At 37.9% G+C, this 25,977-nt stretch overlaps 1 long non-coding RNA gene across 1 annotated transcript in view; it reads right to left on the bottom strand.

Annotated features, from left to right (window-relative positions):
* Positions 1 to 13,424, bottom strand: part of LOC139079186 (uncharacterized) — a 48,870-nt gene extending 35,446 nt beyond the window's left edge. The window contains exon 1 of the long non-coding RNA XR_011532558.1: positions 13,254 to 13,424. This is a non-coding gene — a long non-coding RNA (uncharacterized lncRNA). The remainder of the gene's footprint in view (positions 1 to 13,253) is intronic.
* Between the last annotated feature and the right edge of the window lie 12,553 nt (positions 13,425 to 25,977).

Genomic DNA, 25,977 nt, shown 5'->3' on the forward strand with positions numbered 1-25,977 from the left:
TCAGGAAATCCTCAGGAAAACCCTCATTCCTGAAAAATCCAAAAAAGGAAAGGGGCTACAAAACCAAGAGCAGAGGAGATAAGTAGAAGGACAACAACAGAGAGTAGCAGCTCTACATCAGAACAGATTAAACCATGGGACGAGAAACAAAGGAAACTGAAGAAAACCGGAAAACAAGACACAAAATGGTAGTGGTAGGCCCCCACGTCTCAATAATCACTCTAAATGTAAATGGATTGAACTCCCCAATCAAAAGACACAGAGTGGCAGGATGGATCAAAGAACAAGATCCAACAATATGCTGCCTCCAGGAAACACACCTCAGCCCCAAAGACAAACACAGACTCAGAGTGAAGGGATGGAGAACAATACTCCAAGCTAATAATGAACAAAAGAAAGCAGGTGTCGCTATACTAATATCAGACAAGGTAGATTTCAAAGCAAAACAGATAAAGAAAGACAAAGAGGGACAGTATATAATGATAAAAGGGACTCTCCACCAAGAAGACATAACACTTATAAATATATACGCACCCAACACAGGAGCACCAAAATTTGTAAAGCAACTCTTAATAGAACTAAAAGAAGACATCAACAACAATACAATAATAGTAGGGGACCTCAACACACCATTAACACCAATGGACAGAACATCCAGACAGAAAATCAACAAGGAAATAATAGAATTAAATGAAAAATTAGACCAGATGGACTTAATAGATATATATAGAACACTTCATCCAAAAACAGCAGGTTACACATTCTTCTCAAGTGCACATGGAACATTCTCAAGGATTGACCATATTTTGGGAACCAAAGCAAACATCAATAAATACAAGAGAGTTGAAATAATATCAAGCATCTTTTCTGATCATAACGCTATTAAACTAGAAATCAACTACAAGAAAAAAGCAGAGAAAGGTGCAAAAATGTGGAGACTAAACAACACGCTTCTCAACAAACAATGGATCATTGAAGAAATTAAAGAAGAAATCAAATATTATCTGGAGACAAATGAAAATGAGAACACGACATACCAAATCATTTGGGATGCAGCAAAAGCAGTCCTAAGAGGGAAATTCATCGCAATACAGGCTCACCTCACTAAACAAGAAAAAGCTCACGTAAGCAACCTCAAACGACACCTAACAGAACTAGAAAAAGAAGAACAAACAAGGCCCAGAGTCAGTAGAAGGAGGGAAATAATAAAAATAAGAGCAGAAATAAACGATATTGAAACAAAAAAGACAATAGAAAGGATCAATGAAACAAAGAGTTGGTTCTTCGAAAGAATTAACAAAATTGACAAACCCCTAGCCAGACTCACCAAGAAAAGAAGAGAGAAATCGCAAATTAATAAAATCAGGAATGACAGAGGAGAAATCACAACAGATACCAATGAAATACAAGAGATCATAAGAGAATACTATGAAAAACTATATGCCAACAAATTGAACAACCTGGAAGAAATGGACAAATTCCTAGACTCCTACAATCTCCCCAAACTGAATCAGGAAGAAATGGAGAATCTGAATAGACCAATCACAAGTAAGGAAATAGAAACGGTAATCAAAAACCTCCCCAAAAATAAGAGTCCAGGACCAGACGGCTTCTCTGGAGAATTCTACCAAACATTCAAAGAAGACTTAATACCGATTCTCCTCAAACTGTTCCAGAAAATTGAGAAAGATGGAGAACTCCCTAACACATTCTATGAAGCCAACATCACTCTGATCCCCAAACCTGACAAGGACAACACAAAGAAGGAGAACTACAGGCCGATATCACTGATGAACATAGATGCAAAAATCCTCAACAAAATTTTGGCTAACCGATTACAGCAATACATCAAAAAGATTATACACCATGATCAAGTGGGATTTATACCAGGGACACAGGGATGGTTCAACATCCGCAAGTCAATCAACGTGATACACTACATCAACAAAATGAAAACCAAAAACCACATGATCATCTCAATAGATGCAGAGGAAGCATTCGACAAGATCCAACACCCATTTATGATAAAAACCCTCAGTAAAATGGGTATAGAAGGAAAGTACCTCAACATAATAAAGGCCATATATGATAGACCCACAGCCAACATCATACTCAATGGACAAAAGCTGAAAGCCATCCCTCTGAGGACAGGAACAAGACAAGGGTGCCCACTTTCACCACTCCTATTCAACATAGTTCTGGAGGTGCTGGCCAGAGCAATTCGGCAGGAAAAAGAAATAAAAGGAATCCAAATAGGTAACGAAGAAGTAAAACTCTCGTTGTTTGCAGACGACATGATCTTATACATAGAAAACCCCAAAGAATCCACAGAAAAACTATTAGAAATAATCAACAACTACAGCAAAGTAGCAGGGTATAAAATTAACGTGCATAAATCAGTAGCATTTCTATACACTAACAATAAACTAACAGAAAAAGAACTCAAGAACTCTATCCCATTCACAATCGCAACGAAAAGAATAAAATACCTTGGGATAAACTTAACCAAGGAAGTGAAGGATCTATACAATGAAAACTACAAGACTTTCTTGAAAGAAATAGGCGATGACATAAAGAGATGGAAAAACATTCCTTGCACATGGATTGGAAGAATAAACATAGTTAAAATGTCCATACTACCTAAAGCAATATACAGGTTCAATGCTATCCCAATCAGAATCCCAAGAACATTCTTCACAGAAATTGAACAAACAATCCTAAAATTCATATGGGGCAACAAAAGACCGCGAATTGCTAAAGCAATCCTGAGCAAGAAAAACAAAGCCGGCGGAATCACAATCCCCGATTTCAAAACATACTACAAAGCTACAGTGATCAAAACAGCATGGTACTGGTACAAAAACAGGTCCACAGATCAATGGAACAGAATTGAAAGCCCAGAGATAAAACCACACATCTATGGACAGCTAATCTTCGACAAAGGAGCAGAGGGCCTACAATGGAGAAAAGAAAGTCTCTTCAACAAATGGTGCTGGGAAAACTGGACAGCCACATGCAAAAGATTGAAAATTGACCATTCTTTTTCACCACACACCAAAATAAACTCAAAATGGATCAAAGACCTAAAGATTAGGCCTGAGACAATAAGTCTTTTGGAAGAGAATATAGGCAGTACACTCTTTGACATCAGTTTCAAAAGAATCTTTTCGGACACTGTAACTCCTCAGTTGAGGGAAACAATAGAAAGAATAAACAAATGGGACTTCATCAGACTAAAGAGCTTCTTCAAGGCAAGGGAAAACAGGATTGAAACAAAAAAACAGCTCACTAATTGGGAAAAAATATTTACAAGCCACTTATCCGACAAAGGGTTAATCTCCATAATATACAAAGAACTCACACTGCTTAACAACAAAAAAACAAACAACCCGATCAAAAAATGGGCAGAGGACATGAACAGACATTTCTCAAAAGAAGATATGAATATGGCCAATAGACACATGAAAAGATGTTCATCATTGCTAATCATCAGGGAAATGCAAATCAAAACTACACTAAGATATCACCTTACCCCCGTTAGATTGGCAAAAGCATCCAAAACCAAGAACGACAAATGTTGGAGAGGTTGTGGAGAAAGAGGAACCCTCATACACTGTTGGTGGGAATGCAAACTGGTACAGCCACTATGGAAAACAGTATGGAGATTTCTCAAAAAGTTAAAAATAGAAATACCCTATGACCCAGCCATCCCATTACTGGGTATCTATCCTAAGAACCTGATATCAGATATCTCAAGAGTCCGTTGCACCCCTATGTTCATCGCAGCATTATTTACAATAGCCAAGACGTGGAACCAGCCTACATGCCCAGAAACTGATGATTGGATAAAGAAGATGTGGTATATATACACAATGGAATACTACTCAGCCATAAAAAAAGACGAAATTGGCCCATTCACAACAATGTGGATGGACCTCGAGGGCATTATGTTAAGCGAAATAAGTCAGTCAGAGAAAGACGAACTCTATATGACTCCACTCATAGGTGGAAATTAGCATATTGATAAGGAGATCTGATCGGTGGTTACCAGGGAAAAGGGGGGGTGGGGGGAGGGTACGGAGGGGGAAGTGGTGTACCCACAACATGACTAACAAAAATGTACAACTGAAATCTCACAAGGTTGTAATCTATCATAACATTAATAAAAAAAAAAAAAAAAAAACCTCTTGCACGTGTGCACCAGGGGATATTTACAAAATGCAAGGGAAGCAACCCCTCAAGGCCTTTGCAGTGTTCCCTCTGCCTGGAACATTCTGTCCTCAGCTCAGTGCATGGTCCCTTCTCTGATTTTCAAGTCTGTTTCCAACTGTTCACATTCTTAGTGAGATCTCTGATCACCATGTTTAAAATCTCAATTTGATCCCAAATCCAAGCACTCATTATTATTTTTTCTACCTTGTCTCTATCACACTCCTCACATTCTAACAAATCATATAATTTACTTAATTTTTTGTCTGTCTCTTCCTACTAGAATATAAGTTCAATAAGAGTGGGGATTTTTGTCTCTTTTGTTCACTGATGCATCCCCAGAATCTAGAACAGTGCCTGGCATATGGTGGGCATTCCACCGAAACAATAGTCTTGTTTATTTTAGCAGAAAAAAAGGGAATAACTCTAATGTCCATCAACATGGAAATGGATAAAATGTGGCATATTCACACAACAGCATCTTATGCAATAGTGACAACGAATGAACTACATGCATCAACATGAATCAATTTTAATGACAGATTGCCGAGAAAAAAGCAAGTGACTAAAGAATACATACAGGATGACTCCCTTTATATAAAGTTCAAAAGTGTAAACCGTTAACAACACATTTTTTAGGTATATATGAGTATCTGCTGGAACTGTAGACAAAAGCAAGAGAATAAATACACAAAATCAAGCTAGTGATCATGGCTGGGTGCCATGAGAGAAGGAGAGGATGAGAGAGGAGCACAGAAGTTCAAGTTATTCAGCTGGATGGTAAGTGCATGGGTGTTTGTTTTACCATTATTCTTTGTATATTATTATTTCCTATCTATCATATGTATAATAAAACTACCCAATTTTAAATGGCAACAAAGTTTTGGCTCTTATCTCTCAATGGTTTTCTCTGCTTCTCTGGCCACTGAGAATATGCTGCATATCCCACACTGCTGAGGGGACAAGAGTCTACGTGGCACCATCAAGTGAGCAGCCCCAAGGGCTATATTTGGGAGCAGAAAGTAATAAGCGTCAGTTCAGCCCCAAGTCTAAGCCTTGTTTTCCAACACAGTGTGGAAAGCCCTATATTGGGGGAGCAATAAAATGGTGCTTTGATACTTAATCTTGTCAAATCAGTTCTCAGAAACGCAATTTCACAAAGAATGAGCAGATCAAATCCCACTACTGTAATTACAAGTAAATGCTTACAAAAAAATATTCAAAGAGATTGTAAAAGTTATAATGACAATCAAAAATGCCAAGTCTTTATCCCACTCTTTCTTGGTGAGTCAAAGGAGGATTTTTCCTCAGATAACATGAACAGTGATTTCTTTCAAAAGTACAAACAGATCTTTCAGCACAGAGCCACAACTATGGCATCTAACCTCCAGTAAACAATCGATTAGGGATCCAAGTCACTATGGTTGAACTGGCCATGCCTGTATCATGAGTGTTTTCAGCCGATGGCATGAGATGGAGGTTCACTTTTTACCACCAACCAACTCCCAATGATGCTATAATGAATGGACTTAAATCTCACATCCTTGTAAAATATTGCCACCTTGGATCTAAATTTTAAAATATTATAATAAATATAAATTAATGCTGATCGTTTGAAGAGCCGCATCACTTAACTTATTTTGACAATTCCATATTAAACCTTTGAAGAGTATTCTCAACATAGAAAATAAACATTTCCTGATGTTACACTTGTCATAGGGACCATATCTAAAAGTTCTTCAGTCACATCTAAATTTTTCTCAATACCAAGATAAATATAGATAACATGATGGTATTATCTATAGCTGTGTTCTCATCAGCTACGATTTAAAAACACTGTGAATGCTCTCACACATAAACATCGACACACTGAGAAGCAGGATTTCTAGACAGGATTATATCTGTAAATGCTTGCCTCTGTTTAGGACAGAATTTCTGCTACACTTGGTAGAGAATCTTATAAATTTACCATCTGCAAAAAGTTTTGATATCTGGCCAATTTTTTCAATTAACACACAATTGCATTTTACAGCATCTGCACCAATTTTATTCACATTCCAAAACAAACCCTCTCGATACATCAGTTCCTTTATCAGATCATTACATTTTTCTTTTTTATCAGTTATCTTTAGCTTATATCAGTCACAGTCCTAGGATGGTTTGTTTCCTTCTGACCTTCTTAAGTTATATTCTTTCAAAATAGATGTGCCTTGAAATAAATGCATGGAATATTTTTCTCCTATGTGTACACACACAAAATATTCCCTGTTGCTCTCTCCCATTTTTCTTGACATACACAGCCTTCTTGGTCTATTACTTTGCCACTGATTCTGGAAACAAGGATACAAAGAATGCTTCACTTCTCTCTTAATAAATGTTGATTGGGGGCCGGCTCCGTGGCCGAGTGGTTAAGTTCGCGCGCTCCGCTGCGGCGGCCCAGGGTTCGGATCCTGCGCGCGGACATAGCACCTCTCGTCAGGCCACGTTGAGGTGGCGTCCCACATCCCACAACTAGAAGGACGTGCAACTAAGATATACAACTGTGTACAGGGAGGGTATGGGGAGATAAAGCAGGAAAAAAAAAAAAAAGATTGGCAACAGTTGTTAGCCCAGATGCCAATCTTTAAAAATAAATAAATAAATAAATGTTGATTGATGCTCAGTCTCAATAACAAGGAGAGCACATGAAGAGGTGGGGCCTGGAGCAACTACAGCGCTCACCTCCAGTCAATAGTTGTGATGTGAAAATGCAGGTCCATCATTGTCAAATATGCTGATGTTTCAAGAGGTATCAGAAATACACATTGAGGTTAAAAATAAAAACTCACAATTGTTAACGTTGGCAAATAATTCAGTTTTTTCTAATACTATAGCTCAGATGAAACACACTCCTGACCAGGAAAAGCCTGTAGGGGATCCATTTGAGACTCCAACAAACACTTTGGTGTTTCAGTTGTTGATATGACCTTCTAAAATTCCAAGGTAATTTAAGATATTTAAACTTAAAAGTCTCCCAAGGAAACACAGGACTCCAGAGGCAATAATTAAATTCTGGGTTCCAAAGCTCAGAAGAAAAATACCTGTGCTCCTAGTTAGTAAACAGACCTCTGGTCCACTGTCAATTCAAGTTCACTTGGGGCAGGATTTAAGTGGAAAGGTAGATAGAAAGAGTCAAGTTACCTTTTTCCCTTCAATCTTTACACGCAGTGAGACTAGTATTCTTCCCCTTTTCCTCTTCCTTTTCTGCTCTATCAGATCTGAAAGTGGCGAGCCATTTTATGGCTTCCCAATCTTAAAAGTACAGTAGCTCCCTCTTATCCATGGTTTCAGTTACCCACAGTCAACCGAGGTCCAAAAATATTAAATGGAAAATTCCAGAAATGAACAATTCATAAGTTTTAAGTTGCACACCATTCTGAGTAGCCAGAGAAAATCTGCTGTCCTGCTCCCTTCTGCCCGGGAGGTGAATCATCCATTTGTCCAGTGGCTCCAGGCGGTAGACACTACCCACCCGTTAGTCACTTAGCAGCCATCTCGGTGATCAGGTCCACTGTCTCGGTATCACAGTGCTTGTGTGCAAGTAACTCTTCTTTTACTTAATAATGGCCCCAAAGCACAAGAGTAGTGACGCTGGCAATTCCAATATGTCAAAGAAAAGCCGTAAAGTGCTTCCTTTACGTGAAAGGGTAAAAGTTCTCGACTTAATAAGGAAAGAAATTGTATGCTGAGGTTGCTAAGATCTTCAATGAGAATAAATTTTCTATCTGTGAAGTTGTGAAGAAGGAAAAAGACATTCATGTTGATTTTGCTCTCACACCTAAACATGAATATATAGGGAAATATACAGTGTATATGGGGTTCAGCACTGTGCAGTTTCGGGCATCCACTGGGAGTCTTGGAATATATCCCCCGTGGACAGGGGGGACCACTCTACCAGAAGGTTTGAAATTACCAGATAAAAACAAAGAAATATCCGCATAGCCAAAGGGGATATGGGACATCGTTAATTTAACTCACGTTTCAATTTAATAATTTAGTCATAAAGCTGAAAAAAAAAAACAAATTCTATCTGATAACGTAGCGGAATAAAATAACTTCTGAAAAAATTCCTGATGACAGATAGTCTAATTTTACAAAGCTTTGCAGAACGACTACCCTTTTAGAAGTTAATTAAAAGCCATTTAAGGAAAAGTGTAAGATGTTAACATTATCTCCAATTCCAGATCTAATTTCATCGCAATTTACAGAATTTATTCATCAACATTCTGTCTTTTAATTTTAATTAGTATTAGCCTTAAAATGCATTTCTATCATCTGTTTTACCATATTAACCTTGATGAGGTAATGAAAAAATACAAGGTACAAATCACAGAAAGACTGCATTTAGGAAATTTCCAGACACTGATGATAATATTAAGAACCTCTTAATATTGTTTCTTAGGTTAAGACCCCCATATAAACTTTAAACGCTCTTAATTGACTTGCTATCATAGGTCAGACAGACTCAATAACCCATGTAAAACTAATGTTAATGCCTGCAAAAAATGTTTTGAGGACGGGGCGAAGGAAGTACAATTGTGCCACCAGCTTGCTCACTGATATAGTACCAGCAGTAATATTTAGTCATTTCACAAAAGTTAGCTAAGCACATAATATGTGCCCACCAAGCCCACCATACTAGGTGCTGGGAATAAAATGATGAACAAGCACCCAGAGAGCTTACAGAATTGCTTTTTACTGATCACTGTACCATATATAATACATTAATTTGAATTGCAAAACAGAAACATAGCCTACTATAAATATCCTCATAATCCTTCTACATTTTCCACTTGAACATTTGGAAGTTTAAAGTATGTAGAAATGATATCCTGTTAACAGCATTATGCACATATTAGAGGTAATTGTGCATTGTCATATCAAATATTTGAAAGCCTTGGGGATTCCTTATTTAATCAAGTGGTTCCAGAGCCAGCTGGCACATTATTAACCAGGCTCTCTACTCTGCCACATTAAAAATGCTTATGTACAGGAAACAAACACTAAATTTGAAACAGCTCCATGAGGTATTTTATTTTAATAAAAAACATATATCTGTGTATACATAAGCAAACATATAGACACATGTATTAGTGTGTATGTCCTAACTGTCCACTGAAGAAGCCTAGAAACTGATCCACACAGTAGCAAAATTCCTGTTAACACAACTAATTTCTTTTAAAAGAAGCCAGAATTTCTTGAAGAAATTGTTGATTTCAAGTCTGGGACAGGAAATATACGAGAAGAACCAGGACTGTCTTGACACACCAGACAGTGAGGAAACTATCAACAGGACTCAAGAGCCAACCTGAAGAGGATACCACTGGTCAATAATGGGGCAATTTGAGCTTCAATAAAGAAAAGAATTGCAACAGCTGAAACTCATCAAATACATTTAAATCCATGAGAGTATTATAATATTTTTAAAATTCAAAAGATGATAGAGCACAAATTTCTTATCTTAAATAATAGTTAAAAAAGAGGAAGAGGGATCCAGCCTCAACAAGGGGTCAAAAGATTTATTCTGCCTTTCTTATATAAAGTGAAATAATGGGCAACCAAACAGCTGAAGAGAGAAAGCATTTCTTTATAAAAGTATGCCAATTATGAAATGAAAAAGAAATTATATAATTAGAATATCTCCATTGAATTAACATATTAAGGCTTTGAGTATCAATAGCTGCTCATATCAAAGAAAATCAAAACTTCAAAATCAAGACGTGATATACCTCCTGATGAAAGAAAACAGCGCAACAAACAACATGATTTAAAAATGGGCAGAAGATCTGAATAGACATTTCTCCAAAGAAGACACACAGATGGCCAACAGGTACATGAAAAGATGTTCAATGCCACTAACCATCAGGGAAATACTAATCAAAACCACAATGAGGTATCACCTCACATCTGTTAGAAGAGCTATTATCAAAAAGACCAGAAATATCAAGTGTTGGTGAGGAGAAAAGGGAGCTCTCGTGCACTGTTGGTGGGAATGCAAATTGCTGCAGCTATTATGGAAAACAGTATGAAGGTTCCTCAAAAAATTAAAAATAGAACTACCATATGATCCAGCAATCCCACTTCTGGGTATTTATTAGAAGAAAATGGGAACACTAATTTGAAAAGATATATGCATCCCCATGTTCATTTCAGTATTATTTAAAATAGCCAAGATATGGAAAGATATGGAAACAACCTAAGTGTCCATCCATAGATGAATGGATAAAGAAATTGTGGTGTATGTACACACAATGGAATATTATTGAACCATAAAAAAGAATGAAAACTTGCTATTTGTAACAACATGGATGGACCTTGAGGGCATTATGCTAAGTGAAGTAAGTCAGATGAAGAAAGACAAATACCATTTGATCTCACTTATAATGTGGAATCTAAGGGGAAGAAAGATCATAGAAACAGAGAACAGATTGGTAGTTGCCCGAGGTGGAGGGTTGGGGGCGCAGCGGTGCACGAAATGGGTGAAGGGAGTCAAAAGGTACAAACTTCCAGTTACAAAATAAGTCAGTCAAGGGGATGTAATGTACAACATGGAAACTATAGTTATTAATACTGTATTGCATATTTAAAAGTTGCTAAGAGAGTAAATCCTAAAAGTTCTCATCACAAGAAAAAAATTCTCTATGCATGGTGATGGATGTTACTAGACTTCTTGCGGTGATCATTTCACAATATATACAAATGTCGAATTATTATGTCATACACCTGAAACTAATATAACATTGTATATCAACTATACCTCAATTGAAAAAAAGAGAGAGAGAGAGAAACAGCTCCATCTATAGTCTTGTCAGAGAGTTAGAACCCCATCTGACCATTTCTCTGGATCCATCAATTTGCAGGAAATACAGAGAACAAAGGAACACGTTGAACTGCACCATAGTTGTTCAATATGTAAACTCCAAATAGTGGGAAACTGTAGAGATCAGACAAAACAGCTCAAACTCTTCAAAAGAAAATTCATAAGGCAAGGATAGGAATGAAAGAAGAGTTTGCAGATTAAGAAAGACTCAAAAAACACATCAATTTTTCTTTTATTTGTCAAGACTAAACTATTATAACTAGGGATGCACCTTGGATGATAGTACCATAAACAGAATGACAAGGAAATGATTCCCATAAGAGTCAGTGGTTACTTTAGGGGAAGGAAGGGAACTTCCTTGGCACAGAGATGCTTCTGAGGAGGCTGGCAAAGTTCAATTTCTTGACCTGAGTGGTGGTTACAAGGGTCTTCACTGATTTATCTCATGTGATTTTTCTTCATCAGCATTTTTTTAGGCATTCCTTACAGTAAACACCAGAGCACAAGTACCATAGTCTTGATATAGAATTATTCTTGGATTTACACAGCCCACATTCCATTCAGTCCTCACTTTCTCAGGACAGGCACCAAGTGAAGTCATTCATCAAATCAGGCAATTAGGAAATACTTATAAGGATCTAGTGTATGCTAGGCACTGTTCTAAGTTTCTTTCTAAGTTGGCATTAAGAGCTGTCTTAGCATCACTAAATAACGATTTCTTGCTTTATTAATTTAATAACTATCTATTGTATACCTCTTGGGTACCAGGCATCACACTGAGCACACAAGGATGAACAAGACAGACATGTTCCCTGACTACAAGAAGTCCAGATAATCTCCATCCATGAACTGAGTGCTATATTGTAACAACTTCTTTATATACATACTCTCATTTTCATCTCCAAGAATCTCTATTTTTTACTAAAAGGAAATGATTTAAAGTTTAAGAGAGATTAACATGTCCATTTAGGAAGAAATAGAGTCAGGATTCAAACTAGGTCAGTATAAATCGGTAATCAACATTCTTAAGTGTTTGCCAAAGCTTCTCAAACTGAAATTCTAATGTTCACAAGAGTACTCAATGATATGCCAGGTCTACATTAAAAAAAAAAAATCACAAGATGAACATGGAGCATTTTCCTGGAATGATAATTGCAGTAAAATTGTAAAGAATTAAAATGTGTGACACTATCATGTGTCACACTGACATGAATATACTATAGAGGATTACACAAAATTCAAATACATTTTTACAATAAAACACAAAATTACAACAGAGTCATTTTACCCTAGAAGGTGAGGGATCAAGTCTTTCTTACTCAGGGCAAGTCATCTGCGCCTCTTCCTATAATTCCCTGCCCTGCTGTCTTTACCCAGATAACGTTACTCCTCCTCAGGACTCAATTCAATCATCATCTCTTCTGGAAATCTTTCTCGCTCACCTGTCCCAATCACTCTAACCCCAGACTGCATTGGATGCCCCTCTTGTCCTTTCCCGTAGTGCACTGGGCACCGCCAATACTGTCATTGCACTTTGTACATCTTCTTGAGATTGTCTGTCGAGAGTCTACCTACCCAACTTGACCACGACCACCCACAGGGCAAAGTCCTTCTTACGTATTATTATGTCCCCAGCCTCTTAATAGTGCTGGTCATAGTGGATATTCAATACATGTATATTGACTTATTTTACTCCATTTAACTATTAATAATTGCTAGTCAACATTAACTTATCCTAATGAGGTCCTTGTTGATTCAATACTCCAGATTTATTTTATTGGTTAGGGTTCTAAGAAAATGAATAAGATATCTAAACTAGAAAATCCTTTCATTATTATAATTAATCAAATACTTAAATAGATATTAAAAGAATATGCTCTATTAAAAGATATTAAAAGAATGATATTAAAAGTATGTGCTTCAAGTAAGACAGATCTTTAAATGGAACCTAGTGGTTTGAAAGTGGTAAAGCTACACTGACCAAAATAAACTATGAGATTGTTGATAGTGAGTTGAGATTCCATTCTTCACTCTTCACAGCCAAGTTGTGAGTCCTTGGATAAATCCAATATACATGTGGCCCAAAGGTTTTCATAAATAGTAATGCAAAATAAAAGCATGAGCAATCCAAGAAGCATTGTAAGTAGTAAACCCCTTTTAGAAGAAAGTAACTAGAGGCAGTTACCTGGTCCTGGCTGCAGACTCCCAGGTGCACAGCTACATTTTCTCAGGCTTGCGACAAAGACCAGTGGTGGGTGGAGTAGGGGAATAAGTCACCATTGCCAGGACAGCCGTCCAAAGAAAATTCTGTTCCAGGAGTGAGCAAATCTTCGAGTGGGAAGTGATGCAGAAGGTTCTAGAGCCAAAAGAGTTTAATTGAGCTAGGGTTCAAACTGGAACAACTAGCAGACAGAAAGCCAGAGAAAAGGAGTGTAAGTCAAAACCGGGCAGCAGGGAGGAGATCAAGATACAAAAAAGTTAAGGCCAGTATAGAAACTGAACTGCACCCACCCAGCAGAACCACGCCAAACAATAGGCAAGGACGCCTAGTTCCTTTAAAGTCTAAAAAGTATTGTGACATAATGCAGCTTTTATTTGAACCTAAAAGTAGCACTAAATTTTTAACAAGCACGGCTAATGGCAAAGAATTCTTTTTTGAGAGGCAAAAGAAAAAGCGAAAATTAATGTAGTCATGGTAGATGAAAATAAAATCTTGAAGATCAACTTTTATCATATGATAAAGAATTATCCTCTGTCTCACATTGTTCTATAAATCAAGGGAGAAAAAATACACTGCTTAATATTTAGTAAGTAATTCAAAAGGCAATAAAATTCAAAATAATCACTTCTCTTTGAGAAAGTAAGATTTGTCTGTTTTGTCTCCTAGTGTCAGCTGTGTCTCACACAGAGTGGACTCTCAGTACACATTTGACAAACAAATGAAGGGCAATTTTGTGTGTCTCGTCAATATAGCCTTTCCTTCATCCTGATACCTCAGTGAAATTATAACCTCTTTCTAACCTGAAATTTCTTCAAAACTACATCCTAAGTGAATTTTCACTCTGAAATTTTTGTGTAAAAAGGCAGAAAGATTGGATTCCATGAAATTTGTTTCTAAAAAGGTTCAATATAAAAAGAAATGTTTCATGAGGATATTCCTCAGGCTTCCATCTTTAGTGATGTTTCATTCCAGTTTCAGAACATACATCTGCAATGTTTGCACTTTGGGCAGAAATTGCTGCTTCATAACCTCTCACAATATTGCTCCTTACTCTACAGTCAACAGGAAGTGGAATTACTTGCACAAATAATTGTTACAATGGGGCTACAGTAATTAGAAAGCTGCTGGTTTGTCATTTACAGTTCATTTCAGTTTTCTCATAGTCAGTGAACACATGAAATGAAATGATTTCACATTTGACTGATTGGATTGTTTGTTTTTAATAGATTATAATAACACAGGAGGGCAATAACTGGATATGAGGGGCCTGCATTTGTTCATCAACATATTTTATAATCAATGTAGATGTTGCAGGAAAAACTACTCTGCAGTGAAAACTAATTATTGGTTAAAGATATTTCTTTCAAGAAGCCAAGGACTGTCACAACTGAATCCTTACTCTTTCAATATGCTTTTCTGTAGATCTTCCTAAAAACTCATTCTTAAAAAAAAATTTACTCAACATAATCAGAAGAAAAATGTTCCACTGTGGGATATTTAGATCTGGAAAGAGGTAGAAAACAAGTTATTTTCATGGCAGGCCTTTGTTTATATGTTTAAGCAACAGTAAATTCTAAGAATATTTGTGGAGAAACACATTACTCTTAGCCATCAATCAGAGATCAACACATCAAGAACTTTCACTTCCAGCCAAGATGGAGTAACAGGGACCGGTTTACCCTTCCACCTTGAACAACTAGAAAACCAAACAAAATATGTGAAAAAAAGTGATTTTCAGACATTGGACAACTGACAGCGAGAGACTTGATCCCTGGGAGGATAGAAACAGAGGAGACGAGTTCCACTTATTGCCTAGGAGAATTTTCAGGCTGCAGCACAGAGCATGGGTGACCCAAACAGAGATCAATGGTATCACTGGGTTGAGGAGACAGAGATCAGAATGCGGGGAAGCCAAAGAAGCTAGAGTATGTGGGAAAGAATAACAAAGAGAGAGCTGCACAGAAAGAGAGGAGGGGGCCCCATTCAATCTTGACAGTTACCGTGTGACTATCTTGGCGTGCATGAGAGGAAACTGCCCCAGGCCAGGCAAAGAACCAACAGACCAAATTCCCTGAACTCACACAGGGCTGGGAATATTTTGTGTTCCCACCAGCTAGCATGGAAAGATGTCCTAATACCTAAGGTATTGGATAGAGTCTTCAGAAGGGTATCACCTCAGTAGTGAGACTAAATGAGCCCTAGACTAAATACTGCTCTGGATCTGCCCTAATAAAGTTGAAAAACAAACATCACAAGGATCAAATTGATTTTACATAACTTAACTGCAATACCAGAACAAAGTCTGACGCCATTGAAAGGAATATGACCAAATCTAGCACCCAATAACACAAAATTCCCAAGGTCATGGCCAATCAAAAAATACCGTAATATCTGACCCACAATCAGAAGAAAAATCAAACAGTAGAAACAGATCCAGAAATTATAGAGATGATGGAATTAACAGAAAAGGACATTAAAATTAGTGTTATCCTATGATCCTTATGTTTAAGACAGAGAGGAAAACATGAACACGAGGAGGAGAAAAATGAGAGTTTTTTTTAAAGACCCTAATGAGACTTCCAGAGATGCAAAGTACAAGACTTGAGGGTAAAAAAATGTCTGCATGTTGAAGGAAATTTGTTGTGGGGCAAAATCCACAAAAACACTAGCATCACACATTAACCAGTGGGGCTGTTAGGTAAACAGCTGCTATCACAGCTCTCTAATCAAACCACAATGATCTTCTTTGTAATAGAATTCTTTCTCACGCTTTCTTAGGACACATTCTTAGAATTCATGAAGCTTCTTTCGTCTTAAGATATCTAATCATATTGCCAGCTTATGGCATCACCTTTCTTATTCCTGTAGGTTTTAGGAGCCATTCTAGAGGAACAAGAGAGGAGAAACAAATAGACCAAATAGTCTATTGCCCACATACAATGAGGTCAGCAATGACCTTGTATCTACCAGGATTCTTTCCAGTCCGTATCTAAGCAAGATATGCTTAGATTCTCTGTGGAATAGGCCACTGATTGCTGTTTCTTCCTTGAAACTCTCTCCGTCATTGATTTCTCACCACAATTTCTCCTGCTATGTCCCCTTCTTTTCTAACCACTCCCTTTCAGTCTCCTTTGCTGATGCCCAGGGAAATGATTTAAGCTAAGAAAACTTAAACTTCAAGGCCCCTAGCAATGCGTTCTCAGAGCCATCTTTATAAAACTTATAAAAATAAGATACATTCCCCACATTTTAGAATCCAGGGAACATTTTTAAAGGGATGTGTATATGTGGTTCAAAATCACTTTCATGTATCACAAGTTATTGCTCATCATTGCAGTGCAGAAACCCTCCTACTGCCCACTGTGCCAGCATCATGACACTAAAGTACAGGACCTGAGGTCACATTGTGATGTGAACACGTCCTATAACTGCCAGCCCCAGAAGTACGGGGGGATGAAGGGAAAATAAGGTTTGAAACATACAGAGCCAGAAGCAGTTTTATGGAAAATACTTGTAATCGTCAGTTGAGTAAAATTATAAATGGGGGATTCAGTTCTCAGCAACACCTAATTCTCTTCCATCAAATATCTGTTTAATAAGGCAGCATGCATAATCATACCTATACAATCAAAACAAAATGTATTCAAATTTCTGTCTTGGGGCCAAGTGGTTAAGTTCACACACTCCACTTCGGTGGCCCAGAGTTTCGCCAGTTTGGATCCTGGGCACGGACCTAGCACCACTCATCAAGCGTGCTGAGGCAGCATCCCACATAGCACAACCAGAAGGATCTACAACTAAAATATACAACTATGTACTGGGGGGCTTTGGGGAGAAGAAGAAGAAAAAAAAAGAAGATTGGTAACAGATGTTAGCTCAGGTGCCAATCTTTAAAAAAAGGAAAAAGGATTTTTGTCTTTGTAGGGCACAAATCCATCAGCTACAAAACAGATCCAAGTGGAAACAGTGAGTGTTTTTGAGGTCAAGTGAGGCTTACTGTTCGCTTTTGAAGTCCAGTTGGCACTCTGTGGGCTTAGCTTTGCTCAAAGATCTAGGCAAAAACATTAGTGAAAAAATTGTTTGGGATCTTTAGAAAATTTAACCCCCAGTGGAAGAGCAGGTGTGGTTAGGCCCAAATGAGGGTGGCAGAAATACCTGCTCAATGGGAACAGGAGGGACTAAAAAGCCTGCTTTGGGAGAAATCAGCTCTGTCCACTATCCCTGACATTAGCCCCGCATGTAGGTGATGTTTGCAGACCCAAGTCAGGAGTTCTCATGGTCCTCCTGCTTCAGTGGAGCTTAGGCCCATACCCACAGGGCAGGAAGAGTTAGCCTGGAGTTCAAAGTAGCGATTAACTGGTTCTTCCTGTTTCTTATCAGTGCTAAGCCTGGGTAAGATTGTTAATTAGGTAAAGGTTGGAGACCTTTCCCTCCCTCCCCTAAAAGCATCTTTTTCCTTCCTTCTAATATCTGTATTTCTGTCACAAGTGTTCATATTCCTCCAGGTTCCCATTCTTGTTCCTAGATGGCTGTTGGAATAAACTCCAACTATTATATGGACAGACAGCAGGTTAATCCCTTATGTAGTTATGGAACTTCCCTTTCACAAAGCATTTTCATATGCATAACACTTAATCCTGACAACACTTTGTGATATGGACATTATCATTACTATTTTACACGTGAAGAAAAAGGTTCAAAACTATTAAATGAGGAAGGAGCCAGGCTTCAGGGCAGAGAACCCCAGACTTGAGTTGGAGAGCTGGCATTTGATTTCTGGCTCTGCAGTTACAACCTGTGACAAGTCATTTAAGTGCCCTCATCCACTTTTCCTGGAGAAGAGAGAAGGTTATCCACCTCATAGCCTGGTTTCTAGGGTTACATTTTTAATTGAGATAAGACAAGTATTAGGCAATGGGCTAAGGCAAACATCAGCAAATGTCACTTTGGAGCAGACCGGTAGTCATTGGTCATAGGGTCAGTGGGGTCATCAGGTTCCCCTTTTTTGCAGCCTCCTGTGACACGCATGGGCTGGAGCAGAACTGAGTGTGCCCTGGAGCTGTGCTACTGGTGTGGGACCCTACCCACTTCTCCCTTTTCAAGGGACAAGCATGAGTACATCCTTGATAGAGGAAATGAACACCTGGGTTCAGGCACCAAGCAGTGTAAGCACAGATGTCAGCTTGGAAACAAGAGCTGCCCACAACCTGGAAACCTTGGGGGGTCTGGTCCTGAGGGAAGTTGAAGCCGGAAACAGCCACTGTCACTGAGGGAAGGGTGAGCTCCTGGTTCAGCTAATTCAGGTCACACAGCTCTGAACAGATCTCTAAAGCAACTCAAGGGGCTAATTATACTGCTTGTCTCCACAATAAGATATGGGCAAAGACTTGGAAAACCTCATGTGTGCTACAAAGCACTGGTGATTTATGCTGACTTTCCTGTTCCACATTTACAACTAGTCCTTGGGACTACCATTAAGAATACAAAATAAGACAGATGGACATTTGGAGATAAAAGTACCTCGTCACTCCCAACCTCTCTACTCTGGGCTTTAGAAGCTTGATAATATCAGGCTTATACTAGTTACTGTTAACCTTTTTGGTTCATTATCTCCTCTGAGAATGAGGCCAGCTATTGACTCTCAATCCTGGAAAAGTGCATATATACATATGCACACCTAAAAATTGCATATAATTCCAATGAATTCAGATAGACTCCAAGTTTAAAATCCTGTGAGATAGTTTACTAGATCTCTTCTTATATGAGAAAACTGAGTCTCAAAGGAGTCAACTAATTTTCTCAAAGTGGCGAATTGATTAACAAAAATGCGAACCCAGATTTCTGGGAAGATGGCAGTATAGGAGGACTCAGAACTCATCTCCCTCCAGAGACTTGACATTTGTGTGCGTGAAACAATCACCTCTGAGATACTGAATAAAAAGAAGCCCCAAAACAAGGGACAACACTGACAGGAGTGGAAGAGGCAGAAACACTCCTTTGCTGCGGAAGAAAACACATTCCAGCCATGGTGCTTCACAGCCTGGAGGAATCTTAAGATGCAAAGCTTTTCCTGGAAGAGCAAGGGATCTGAGTGGAAGACCCATGCCACAAAAAGTAGCCTTTGAATTGAGCATAATCACGATGACTGCCATTATACCTGGCTGTGCTAGCTTTTAAAATCAGTGAGGAATGCCCCTAAAAAAAACTATTGAACATAAGAGAAAGAAAAGCCTGCTCTTAAAGGGCCCACATACAGATTCGACAATTCCAGAAACCAATATAAAATCACCAGAAAGAAAAGTGCATAGCCTGTGTTAAAAGTGACTCACTTCATAGGCTCTGAGTGCATCTCAGAAATGCAGGAGGTGGGTAGGCCCACCTCCCAAGAGACTGAGACACTGGCAGGAGCCATTACTGTGACCTACTACAGGCATACTGCCACAGACGCTGGCAGATGCCATTGGATTTCTTCACACAGAAGATCAATAAGGAAACATTGGCCTTAATTGACACATTAGACCAGATAAACCTAGTCGATATGTGCAGAACATTCCATCCAAAAACCACAGAATACACAATATTTTTGAATGCACATGGAACATTCTCCAGAATAGATCACATATTAGGCCACAAAACAAGTCTCAATAAATTTAAGAGGACTGAAATAATACCAAGCCTCTTTTCCAACCACAATGGTATGAAACTCAAAATCAACTACAAGAAGAAAACTGGAAAAGCCACAAATATGTGGAGATTAAACAAAATGTTACTGAACAACGATTGGGTCAATGAGGAAATCAAAAGAGAAACACAAACATACCTGGAGACAAATGAAAATGAAAATATGACAACCAAAATTTATGGGATACAGCAAAAGCAGTTCTAAGAGGGAAGTTTATAGCAATACAGGCCTACCTCAACAGACAAGAAAAACCCCAAATAAACAATCTAACAGAGAACCTAAGGGAAGTGAAAAACAAGAACAAAGAAAGCACAAAATCAGTAGAAAGAAGGAAATAATAAAAATCAGAGCAGGAATAAATGGAATAGACTAAAAATATAGAAAAAAAATTAATGAAACCAAGAGCTGGTTCTTTGAAAAGATAAATAAAATTGATGAACCTTTGGCTAGACTCACCAAGAAAAACAGAGAGAAGCCTCAAACAAATAAAATAAAAATGAAAGAGGAGAAATTACAATGGACCCCACAGAAATACAAAAGATTATAAGAGAATACTACAAAAAGCTATGTGACAACAAATTGGATAATCTAGATGAAATGGATAAATTCTTAGAATCATACAATGTCCCAAAACTGAATCAAGAAGAGACAGAGAATTTGATAGACCAATCACCAGTAAGGAGATCAAAGCAGTAATCAAAAACCTCTCAAAAAACAAAAGTCCAGGACCAGATGGTTTCCCCAGTGAATTCTACCAAACATTCAAAGAAGATAGAATACCTATCCTTGTCAAAATGTTCCAAAAAATTGAAGAGGAGGGTACACTTCCTAACTCATTCTACCAGGCCAATATTGCCCTGATACCAAAACCAGACAAGGATAGCACAAAAAAAGAAAATCACAGGCCAATATCACTGATGAACTTCGATGCAAAAATCTTCAACAAAATACTAGCAAATCAAATACAACAATACATTTTAAAAAAAAATCATACACCATGATCAAGTGGGATTTATTCCAGGGATGCAGTGACGGTTCAACATCTGCAAAATAAATCAATATGATACATCACATTAACAAAATGAAGAATAAAAATCACATGATCATCTCAATAGATGCAGAGAAAACATTTGACAAGATACAGCATCCATTTATGATAAAAACTCTAAATAAAATGGGTATAGGAGGAAAATGCCTCAACATAATAAAGGCCATATATGACAAACCCACAGCAAATATCATTCTCAATGGAGAAAAACTGAAAGCTATCCCTCTAAGAACAGGAACCAGACAAGGATGCCCACTGTCACCACTCTTATTTAACGTAGTATTGGAAGTCCTAGCCAGAGAAATCAGGCAAGAAAAAGAAATAAAAGGGATCCACATTGGAAAAGAAGAAGTGAAACTGTCACTCTTTGCAGACGACATGATTTTATATCTAGAAAACCCTAAGAGTCCACTAAAAAACTTTTAGAAACAATAAATGAATACAGTAAAGTTTCAAGATACAAAATCACCATACAAAAATCAATTGTGTTTCTATACACTAACAACAAAATAACAGAAAGAGAAATTAAGAATAAAATCCCATTTACAATCACAACAAAAAGAATAAAATACCTAGGAATAAATTTAACCAAGAGGTAAAAGACCTATACATTGAAAACCATAAAACAATGTTGAAAGAAATCAAAGAAGGCAAAAAGACATGGAAAGATATTCTGTGCTCATGGTTTGGAAGAATTAACATCGTTAAAATATCCATACTTCCTAAAGTAATCTACAGATTCAATGCAATCCCTGTCAAAGTCCTAATGACACTTTTCACAGAAATAGAACAAAGAATCCTAAAATTTATATGGAACAACAAAAGACCACAAATAGCCAAAGTAATCCTGAGGAAAAAGAACAAAGCGGGAGATATCACACTCTCTGATTTCAAAATATGCTACAAAGCTATAGTAATGAAAAGAGACACACAGATGGCACTGGTTCTAAAACAGACAATGGAACAGAATCGAGAGCCCAAAATAAATGCACACATCTATGGACAGCTAATTTTCAACAAGGGAGCCAAGGACATACAATGGAGAAAGGAAAGTCTCTTCAACAAATGGTGCTGGGAAAACGGGACAGCCACACGCAAAAGAATGAAATTAGACCATTATCTAATACCAAACACAAAAATTAACTCAAAATGGATTAAAAAGTTGAATGTAAGACCTGAAACCATAAAAATCCTAGAGGAAAAGATAAGCAGTATGCCCTTTGATGTGGGTCTTAGCAGCATCTTTTCGAATACCATGTCTCACCAGGCAAGGGAAACAAAAGAAAAAATAAACAAATGGGACTACATCAAACTAAAAACTTCTGTGCAGCAAAGGAAACCATCAACAAAACAAAAAGACAACCTAACAATTAGGAGAAGATATTTGCGCACCATATATCTGATATCCAAAATATATAAGAACTCATATAATTCAACAACAAAGAAACGAACAACCCAGTTGAAAAATGGGCAAAGGATTTGAACAGACATATTTCCAAAGAAGATACACAGATGACCAACAGGTGCAAGAAAAGATGTTCAACGTCACTAATGATTAGGAAAAGGCAAATCAAAACTACAATGAGATATCACCTCACGCCCGTCAGAATAGCTATAATTAACAAGAGAAGAAATAACAAGTGTTGGAGAGGATGTGGAGAAAAGGGAACTCTCATGCACTGCTGGTGGGAACGTAAACTGGTGCAGACACTGGAAAATAATACAGAGATTTCTCAAAAAATTAAGACTAGAACTACCATATGATCCAGCTATTCCACTTCTGGGTATTTATCCAAAGAACACAAAAACATGAAAGCATAAACATATATGCACCCCCATGTTCACTGGGGCATTATTCACAATAGCCAAGACTTGGAAGCAACTAAGTGCCTTCAGTGGGTGAATGGATAAAGAAGATGTGGTATATATACACAATGGAATACTACTCAGCCATACAAAAAAAATGAAATCTTGCCATTTGCGACAGCGTGGATAGACCTTGAAGGTATTATGCCGGGCAAAATAAATCAGATGGAGAAAGTCAAATACCATATGATCTCACTTAAGTAAAATATAAAAATAACACCAACAACAAACAAACAAAAAAATAGATACAGAGATTAGATTGGTGGTTACCAGAGGGGAAAGAGGCAGAGTGGAAGGGCACACGTGTACGGTGATGGATAGTAATTGGTCTTTGAGCGGTGAATATGAGGTAGTCTACACAGAAATAGAAATATAACGACATACACCTGACATTTATATGATGTTATAAACCATTGTTACCTCAATAAATAAAGAAAAAGAAAAAAAAGGAAATGCAAACCCAGATCCTCTGACTCCAAACACAATGCTTTTCCTACCCCCGTCCCCCAAGTCCCCGTTGCCCGCCCCCCTTGCTCCACGGAGTTATCTCAGTTCTCCGCAAACCTATATCCACCCACAGGTGGGTCTCAGCTGCCATCTCACTTCCCAGTAGCCTTTAGAAAGGCGAGAGTCGCCTAAAGGCGTCCGCACTGCACCTTTCACTTTCTGTGGGAGCATGACTACCCAAATTCTCGACACTGGCTTGTTTATTCTACAAATGTTTATGAAGTCCCTGCCTGGCACTATAGACTTCAGGGATACAGAGCTGAAAAAATATATATGTCTGGTCACTGCCAGCATGGAGCTTAGGATCTAGTTGGCTCTCTCTCCTCTGAAAGGCAGCAAACCCCTGGAATGGTCATTTGTTTCTATAGCACTCTTTTATAACTTACAAAGAAAGTTATAAAATATTCACCATAACTTTTAATATTTAAATATATATGTGTATGTATATATACATAAATGTTAATATATACAATTTTATATATAATATAGATAAATATATATATAGCCAATAAGCTTTGAGCTGGTTCGTTGACATATATATTTGACCTTAAAAGAGATGTTGCTGGGGGGCCAGCCCCGTGGCCGAGTGGTTAAGTTCGAGTGCTCTGCTGCAGGCAGCCCAGTGTTTCGTTGGTTGGAATCCTGGGCACGGACATGGCACCACTCATCGAGCCACGCTGAGGCCGCGTCCCACATGCCACAACCAGAAGGACCCACAACAAAGAATATACAACTATGTACCAGGGGGGCTTTGGGAAGAAAAAGGAAAAACATAAAATCTATAAAAAAAAAAAAAGATGTTATTGGTAACTAAGGATAAAATGTGATTGACGGGTTGGTTTGATATTTTTTCAGTTCTCAAAAACTAAACTAATTGGCTTGACCTCATTGAAAAAATAATTTAAAAGAGATTTTGAACTTGTCCCTCATGATTCTAGACTCTCCACAAATTTATTATTCCATAACTGTGATATTATGGTCACTTGTTACTCAAAAACACAGATTTTGGGGGTGCTGTGGGAGGAAAAGAGCGTATTGAAAAGGGGTAATAGCACTTCCTGGCCCAGTGGGAACCTTTTGGAAATTAAAAAAGCTATGTTCGTTCAGTTTCACTTTTAATTGATCAGGACAGACTAGGTTGCTGCAGTAACCAAAATTTCAGTGACTTAAAACAACAAAGGTTCACTCCTTGTTCAGACAGAGTCCCTCGCCTGTCCGGGATGCTCTCCAGGGCAGCTGTCCTCCATGTGTTGGCTGGGCATTCCTGGCTGCCTCAGTGTAATGACATCTGCATCCCAATATGTGCCTCCATGACTGCCAAAGCGAAAGGACGAGAGCATGGAGCAGCACGCCCGCCTCGTCAATGTCTCCACCCCGACGGCCCCTCTTCACGTTTCCTTGGCAGCAGCAGGTCGAGTGGTCATACCTAGCTTCACAGGGACAGAGAATTTGAGACTCTAAAGCTCTAAATCAAAACTTAATACCAACAACATGATTCCACAAATAGTTTTCAATGTGGAAAGTTTAACAGAAACTAATTTTCTTTGTTAAAGTAAGGAAGATGATACATCAGGTTTTTTAATTGTAACTTTTTGTAGTATGTTATGTTAGGTAAGCATCCATGAGAGGAATGTAGCATTTTAGCTATTTCTAATGTTTTCATTAGATTAAATCAAGATTGGAGAAGCCACCACTCACGTTCATTCTGAAATAAAATACACAAATTCACACAGCATATGCCAAAAGTCACAATCTAGGAGTCACACTTGAGTGTCAACTCCTGTCTAGTTCCCGGGTCTAATTCCACTCCCACTAGCCAGTGATTGGATTGACCTTTGGGGGCTGCTATTCCAGTAAACCAGGGACAATATGCCCATCTCACAAAGTTAACACGACAAGCAAGTTATATCATAAAGACGAAAATGCTGTCAAATCTCTAAATCAAAATGAAAAGTAATATATTATGTAAAATATGCATAATTTAAACGGTTAGACTTGGCTAGGAAAACTGCCCTAAATTTAAATTCCAAATAACGTATTAGTTAAATATCTGATTTAGCTCTTATCATACTATCCAGAGGCATGGAATCATTTTGGTAGAGATTTTGATAATGTTTAATTATTGCCTATTTTCTAATTTTACTATCAACTGGGCATATCCACTCAAGTTCTTAAACAACCCTAATGAGTACCATTTATGCAATCCTTTCTATGAGATGACTCTCATTTTTGGCTCCCAGCAAAAAGCATGAGGTGGTCCAAAGTGAAAAATTACTCAGATTAAACCCATCTGCTGATACTAACATAATAGAGCTAACTTGGATGTCAAGGGGAAAAACAATCAGGGTTTTACGTAATACATCTTGTTCTAGAAATAGGAAGGGCATATGTTCATGTTAACTGAACTATTTGGCTTTGCACTTAATGTCCACACTATGTGAATGGTCTAGTTATATAAAATCTCATTTTAAAACTAAATATCTGTCCAATGTTACTATTTTTAATAACAGACTCAAGGAAATAGAAGGAGAAGAAAGAGAGGAAAAAGGGAAAAGGAAGAAGGAAAAAGAGAGGAGGAAGAAGAA

Source organism: Equus przewalskii, chromosome 24 (genome assembly GCF_037783145.1).
Source record: "Equus przewalskii isolate Varuska chromosome 24, EquPr2, whole genome shotgun sequence".
NCBI lineage: Eukaryota > Metazoa > Chordata > Mammalia > Perissodactyla > Equidae > Equus > Equus przewalskii.